This window comes from Furipterus horrens, unplaced genomic scaffold (genome assembly GCF_987537825.1).
Source record: "Furipterus horrens unplaced genomic scaffold, mFurHor1.1.pri manual_scaffold_13, whole genome shotgun sequence".
In the NCBI taxonomy this organism is placed as follows: Eukaryota; Metazoa; Chordata; class Mammalia; order Chiroptera; family Furipteridae; genus Furipterus; species Furipterus horrens.
The window spans coordinates 60,284,330-60,291,976 of record NW_028327183.1 but is presented as its reverse complement, the minus strand read 5'-3'; the positions used below and the strand labels follow the sequence as shown (position 1 = coordinate 60,291,976).

Sequence of the window (7,647 nt, the reverse complement as noted above, 5' to 3'; positions counted from 1 at the left end):
GTGTGCACGTGTGCACGGAGGACGGGAGGAATGACACAGTTAGTGGTCCCGTAGCCACAGGGGCAGGCAGGTGTGGGCCTTGAATTTCAGACACTTTGCTTTAGGTGTGGTTCATAATGCAAAATGGGAAGACAGTGTATTTCTATCTGTGTGTCACACAAACTACAAATAAATTAACAAAAGAAAACTTGCTTTTGTAAAGCGAGACGGGGAGGAGGAACCTGCTGCAGTTCGGCGGGGCTGCGTGGAGCTCAGGGAAGCAAAGGGGAGACCGAGGAGGAGCGGGCACAGCCCTGCCCACAGACGGTGCTCCGGGCACACACGACTGCAGTTCACACAGTGATCTGGGCTCCAGTAATAAAAACCTGGAGTTCACGGCAGCACCGTCTGTCGCCAGCCAGAAGCAGGGGACACCAAACAGCCTCACTCCTGTGCCGTTGGGTTTGGGCCCTTGAGTCCTGAGACCTGGGACAAAGTCTGGCTATCAGTCCAAGGAGTCACACCAGCCAGGGCTAAATAAAGTCTTTGGGGTTTTTTTTAGATTTTTTAAAATTTTAAGATTGTTTTCAATGCCAAAGCTGGGAGAGGCCTTTCTGGGCACAGGCCGGGTGGCCAGGGCAACCCTGCAGGGCCCCGCCATGGAGGGTCTGGACTAAACCCTCTCACTCTGTGGAGGGAACGGGTGCGCGCGCAACAGCGGGAGCAACGAGGGGATAGGCACGGGCTGCGGAAATCCAGAAAGACTTCCCGGGGGAGGTGAGAACACTTCAGGGGGAGCAGGGTGGGAAAGCGAACGGCGTGGGTGCCTGGAACAGGCACCACGGAAGGGAGGCCAGGGAACTCGGACTGAGCGGGGGACCGGCGCCGGTCGGCGGGCAGAGCCCCGGAGCCACCGCGAACGCCGGACTCGGCCTGGAACCACTTCCGGGTCAGGCCCTGTCCCGCTGGACTCCAAGTCCCAGCCGCCGGGGCTCCCAGGGAGGCGGGTGAGGGTCTCCGCCCAGCGGCACACCCTCCGCCGGGCCTTTCCGGCGCCTCTGGACGCCGGGACTCACCGCCCCCAGGAGCCACGCGGACGGCTTCCGGCTCCTTGCGCCCGCCCGCACCCCTCACGCGCGACCATGCCCGCCCCGCGACATTCCACGGGACGGTGATGGGAGGAGGTGCTGGTTGTTGCTCGTCTCTATGACAACGACCCGCACCCGGAAGAGAAAGATGTGTGGGCCGGGCCTTGTCAGCGATGGTCTCTGTTTCGGTGGCCGTGTGGTTTGTCACCTGAGTCGGGTAGTCACTCCAGAGTGCCTGTTTTTAAAGTGTGGGGAACCGGAGAACACGCGGGAATGAGGGGAGATAACGAAACTGTCCAGGGGGCCCACCGATCGCCATCAGATCTCAGTGTACAGAGCCAGCCGGTCCTCACGGGGCCATCCGCCCTTTCTAGTGGCTCGGATTTCAAAAAGGAAGCTAGACTGGGAGACCGTCAGCCGCAAAAGGTGCTGCCTCAGAAGGCGGACAGACAGAAGCCAAGACAACGAAGCCACAGGAACCCAGGAAAGGCAACACCTTCACATCAACGAAGTGGACCCTGGTATCAAAAGCCACATGGACCTACATGTGCCCATGGGCTTGGGCACAGGGACTAGACACCTCTGACAATAGAGGCCACGGAAGACAGAGAGGATGAGGATGGCATAGGAAGCAAGAAAATGCCAAGAACAGGAAAACGTCATCTACAGGTGGGTGGGACAGGAGGGAGAGGTCACGGTTGGCCAGTGGGAGAGGCTGGTCTCAGCGCGGGCCCCTCCCCACAGGGAAGACCGCCCTGGTGGGTTGTGCTGGGCCATGACTGTGCTACAGGGTATGTCTGTCACGCGCAGGCACTCCTGGGCCCCACAGCTCATCTGCCAGCTGAACACAACCCTCCTGACCCCCAAGCTGTGTGTCACTGTAAAAATAAAACCCCCACGGGCCGTATGATGTAAGAACCATGGGGCAGAAGTGGCAGTGTCTGCCCTCCAGGAACAAAATGTCATTCAACAGTGCTCATCTGAGGTCACACCCAAGCCCCAAATCATGCAGAGGTCTATCCTTCAGGGCCTGTGACCTTAGCCACCTGCCCACCCTCCACAGGCCCCACCTGAGGTAAGCACAGACTTCCTGCCAGCTCCCTCGTGGCTACCACCACCGGGCCTCCTGAAGATGCAGCTTGTGCCCGAGCCTCTCGCCTCCTTTCCCGGTGCAGTTCCTGGAGGCGGGCAAGGGCACAGTGCACACTCCGGGACACCCTCAGGCTGCGCTCCCGGTTGGGATCATTCTCCATGAGGATCCGCAGGCCAGCAGTGAAGTGAGACAGGGCCTGGGCCAGGTGCTGAGGGCTCACGGCACCCACACCAGCTTCCTCGGTCCCCACACCCACCACGGGTTCAATGAGATCCAGTTCTGGTCTTTTGGAGGCCTGGCCTTTCCCTGCCTCCCAGGGCGGCCCAGAGCTCCTGGCATTACCATCCTCTGCAACCTGGGGGGTTCTACAAGGTAAGGGTTCCACATGGGCCTGCAGCAGGCTGACAACATCGGCCTCTGCCACGTCCCCAAGGCCCACATGGCTGGCCAGTGCCACGATGCTGCGGTGGAGCTCAGGCACGCTGTCGGGCTCCGAAGTGCCAGCAGAAACACACTCAGGCCAGAGCTTCCTCCAGGCGCTGGTCACAGTGGCGGGCTGCAGCTCTGCCCAGGCCTCGGCAATGTTGTCTACTGCAGTCATGACGGTATAGCTGCGCCAGAACTCCCGCATGGAAGGTCGGTCTCCACCAGCCTTCTTCTGGACCACCTGGCTAAATGTGCGGCGCAGGTAATGGGCCTTGAAGGCAGCAATGATGCCCTGGTTCATGGGCTGGATCAGGGTCGATGTGTTCTTGGGCAAGAACTCAACACGCACATGGGCTGAGAGACCACCCAGGTGGGCAGAGTGGCAGGGTGCACTGTCCAGGAGCAGCAGGGCACGGTGTGGGAGGCCGTGGCTGGTGCAGTAGCTCTCCACAGCAGGGCAGAAGCAGTCAGTAAACCACTCCTGGAAGATGCTGGGTGTCAACCAGTCATTGCGATTGGAGCGCCAGACAACAGGCAGGCCGGCCTTGGAGCAGCCCTTGAGGGCACGTGGGTTCTCCGACGGGTACACCAGCAGGGGCTTCAACTTGAAGTCACCAGCTGCATTGGTGCCCAGCAGCAGGGTCAGGTGGTCCTTAGGAGCCTTGGGCCCAGGCCTGGCTGCCCCTTCTAGAGCCAGCAGCGTGCGCTCGGGAAGCCTCTTCCAGAAAAGGCCCGTCTCATCCACATTGAAGACTTGGTGTGGTGAGTAGCAACCCTCCTCCAGAATGGTGTGCAGCACTGGCAGGTAGCAGGCAACAGCCTGGGCATCAGCCGCAGCCGGCTCATCCGTCAGCAGTACGTTGTGGCGTGCCTTGAAACGTGCAAACCAGCCATTGCTGGCCCCAAAGGTCTCGGGCTGGGCCCCATCGCCCGGTTCATGCTGCAGCTGTGCAAAGAGCCGCCGCGCCTTGTCCTGGATGAGCAGTGTGCTCACAGGCAGGTTCCGCCGTTTCTGCTCCTCGATCCACAGGCTCAGCAGGTGTTCCATGTGACCCATCACCACACCCCGGCAGCGGGTCAGCTGCCTGGCGCTGATGGGTGTAGCTGCCTGAGAATTCACCCGGATCTTGTCCTTGTTGACACGGATGGAGGCAACAGTGGACGTGGCCAGCCCCAGAGCACGGGCGATCTGCGTCAGCTTTTCACCTTCTTCAAACCTCCGAAGTACCTCCAACTTCATTTGCAAGGTGATGGACTTCCGGTCCCGCTTGGCACTGTGGCGAAGGCCAATCCCACCAAGGGGTGCCCTCCCCAACACCTGAGGGTGGGGGGTTGTCTTCATTCCACCTCCTCGCACCATGCACCTTGGTGAGTTCTGTGCCCCTTGCCCCTCCACAGTAGCTACCACTGTACCCACAACGGTGGCCTCTTGTCCTCTCTGTAAAAGGGGGACATGTAATGATTAATATGTGAGCACGTAGGCGTCCCTACCACTGCCCAGCCTTCCCATGCTGTGGCACAGAGCACTGAACCCTGCTCAGAGGCACACCTGACCCTTCCCTTCCCACCGCTGAAAGCATGGCACACTCAGACCCAAGCGTTCTTTGTTTCCAGCAGACTGTGGTGTCACTCATTTTACTTCATGAGACCCAAACACAGAGAGATGTCACTCTCTGCCCCCCAGCACTGCAAACCTCCCAAGAACATCTGGAAACACTGAGCCACCTCCCTGACACTGATGAGCAGATGAGCTACCTGGCTCCACACTTCTCACTCAGAGACATCAGTTGTCAGAATGGGAGGCAGAATAGAAGGTCTCCTAAACACACCCACATCCTAATCCCAGGAACCTATGAATAAATTACCTTACATGGCAACAGAGACATTGCACTGCTGTGATTAAGTTAATCCTGAGAGGGGAGATTATCCTGGGTTATTGGAATGGGTCCTGAATGTAATGACAGGGGTCCTTGTCAGAGGCAGCAGATTTCACCCAGAAGAAAGCAGTGTGAGCACTGAAGCCTAGAGCCTACAGAAAGAACCAGCCCTGCCAACACCTTGATTTTATCCACAGAGACCCACTTATGATTTCTGATCTCCGATACTCTAAGATGATCAACCTGAGTTGCTTTAAAGCACTAGATTCGTAGTAAGACATAACAGCAGTCACAGGAAACTCACAGAAGGGAACCGCCCTGATCTGTGTACCACTGTGGAGTGCCTGGGGAGAGAGGAGGGTGCTTCCCCTCGTGGCAGCCAGAATGTGTCAGTAAGAATTAAGTCAGATCCAGTCACCTTCTGCTGAGAGCCCTTCCTGCCTCCCACCTCTCCCTGAGGAAAAGCCGACCCTGCTCACAACCTCCCTCAAGCCTCTTCCTCTCCTTTGCTAACTCCTGACTCAAGCCTTTGTTCCTGTGGTTCCTTTTGCCCAGACCTGGAGCTCTTACCTCTTATCTCTGCAGCCTGTTCCCTCTCCTGCAGATCTCTGTTCTGATGTAACCTCCGGGCCTGTGTTCTATCTGCATGTCATATGCTGCCTGAGGGCAGGAGCCCCCACTGCTGTGTCCCCAGGCCCAGGAAGTGTGCCTGGGATTTTGCAGGCATCCAGTAGTCGTTTGCAGAGCAAAATTTTTTATTTTATTTTATGTATTTATTTTTAAAGAAAGGGGAAGAGAAAAAAAAAAAAGGGAGAGAAACACCAATGTGTGGTTGCCTTTTGCACACCCCAAACTGGGAATCTGGCGCGCACCCCAGGCACGTGCCCTGGCTGGGAATCTGCCCTTACTGGGAATCGAACCGGCAACCCTTTGGTTCGCAGGCCGGCGCTCAGTCCCCTCAGCCACACCAGCCAGGGCGCCTGTGGAGAAAATTATTACAAGAAGTACAATGGCGGGACAGGCTTCTTGCCTTGTCACTTGTGCACTGTGAACCCTGTGAACAAAACAGTAAAATTGTTTTTGAAGGAGTGCTGTGTGAAAAGGACGGGGAAATGCCTAACGACCGGGTTAGGAGTGGCTCTGGCAACTAGAACGAGTATGTTCAGGGCTGCAACTGCCTTGAAACAAGGGAGCACGGCCCGCGGGGCCCTCGAGCCGAAGGCAGGGCAAGGAGGATGGGCATGGAACGCCCTGAATCCCAGACCACTCGCGCCCGTCCTTCTCTCTCCGACCACCATCCCTTCGCTACTCAATCACAATCTAATTTAATTCACCTACTTATCCTCGTATTCCCTCGCTCCCACTCTCCAGAGAAGCTCGCCGACTGACGTCTCGCGACACTACATTTCCCAGAAGGCCACGGGGGCGGCCGATACTCCGATTGGTGCAGCGGCCTCTTCACCCGCCCACCGGCCGCCGCCGTGAGAAAGGCCACCCCCATCGCCGGAGCCGGGCCCCGCGGCGGCCGGCCGCCCTCACCTCAGGACAGCGACGCGCGCCAGCTGCTTCAGCTGGGCCGGTGGGGCTGCGGCCCTTCCCCATGTCCCGCGCTCACGGCACCGTCCCCCGGAGGCGGCTGAGCCCGGCCTCCATCTTGTCGGCGGAGGCGGAAGGTGGCCGCGCGGGGCGCACCCCCCACGTCGCCCCAGGCGCTCGGGCTGACGGGAAATAGAGTTCGGTGATGAGGCCACTACGTGGGGAGCCCTGGCCTGGACGTCCGGGCTGTCGCCACCTGATTTCTCGTTCGCGTCGTTGCTGCCGCCAGCTTTCTGTCAGTCTTTCCATCATCTTTCCTACCTCTTTCCGTTCCTGGATCTGTCCCCCACCTTGGAGAACTAGTTCCCTTCAGACTGTCAACATATAATTTTCAATAACGGTAAAAACAGGCGCGCTCTCCCTCTCGAGGGCACACCCGTGCCTTCCCCGCCCCCCACACCTTCTCTCTGCCTTTCTTTCTCCTAAGCTCCAAGGACTCTTCATTTGCTTCTGTAACTTGTTTCCTGAGCCTGAGCTGCCCGGCTGGCTCACTCTGTACCTTTCTGAATAAACCTTATAACTTGAATAAAAGAGGTATAAGATTTATGTATTTCACGGAGAGAACTAGGAGGATGACAAGACGTGGTTCCAGGAAGACCAGAGATAAGAAACAATAGACAGGGTTGAAGAACAGAACACTGAATAAAAACGCGAAGTCAGACTAGAGCGCAGTGGGCAGGCAGGGGTGTCCTAGTGTCCTGCTTGGTGTTCCAGAGTGTGCCACAGCTCTGACCCTCGGGGTACTTTTTATAATGGAACAGAAAGCATTTGCAACCTATCAACCTTTACAACTTAGCATCTAAGTTCACAGTATCTCGACTCTGATCAAAGTGGTTGAAAAGGGTTGCTTCGCTTTGGGACTCAGGGTAGCTAGTCATCTTTTTATCTCACTGTCAAGGTTCGGATAAGTTTTCCTAACAAGTCCCCCCTAGTTCTTTCTGGATCTATTCTTGCTGTCACCTTGTCTTAAAAACTCTCGATCCGTCTGACGGTATCTCTGATTTACGTCTCTTTGTTTCTCGCCTCTTGCCTGTGTACCTCTGTATCCTTGTCTGTCCCTTGAATCTCGATGTCTGCACTTCTGGCCCCTGTGAATCTATTCTCCTTTCCCTCCTTCTCTCCTTTCACCTCCATCCCTTCCTGATCTCCATCCCTATGGTTAACTATTCTAGTACTCCTGTCCTCCCGGGCTCACTCTCTGACCCCGCCGGCTTATCACGTTCTCTAGTTCTGAGAGAGTAGAGATCCCTCTCTGTTCTTTCTTTCCGTCTGTTCACATACTGGAGCCTCTGCACTCTCAAGCTCTGGGTCTCCCGCTGCAGCTGTACCAGTCATCCCGCTCTCCTTCCTCTCCTCCCCTCTACCCTGCACCTCTCTATCCCAGTACCTGCTCCACGCCCTCATCCCCCTTCCCGGACGTTTTTCCGACGCCCGCCAGGACCCCGAGTTGCCTTGGAGACCAACTAGTGGGCTCCACCGGTTACCATGGACATGCACGGGCCCGCTATCGCCAGCCAATGCAAGCGAACATCGTCGCAAAACACACGCGCCCACGGAGGCTCCGGCGGACTTCACCTCCCAGAAAGCA

At 57.3% G+C, this 7,647-nt stretch overlaps 1 long non-coding RNA gene across 1 annotated transcript; it reads left to right on the top strand.

The window, feature by feature from the left end:
- Positions 1–1,450: 1,450 nt before the first annotated feature.
- On the top strand, positions 1,451–4,469 carry LOC149995745 (uncharacterized). The gene is made up of 2 exons (XR_016507849.1): positions 1,451–1,736; positions 2,131–4,469. It is a non-coding gene; the product is annotated as an uncharacterized LOC149995745 (long non-coding RNA).
- Positions 4,470–7,647: the final 3,178 nt, after the last annotated feature.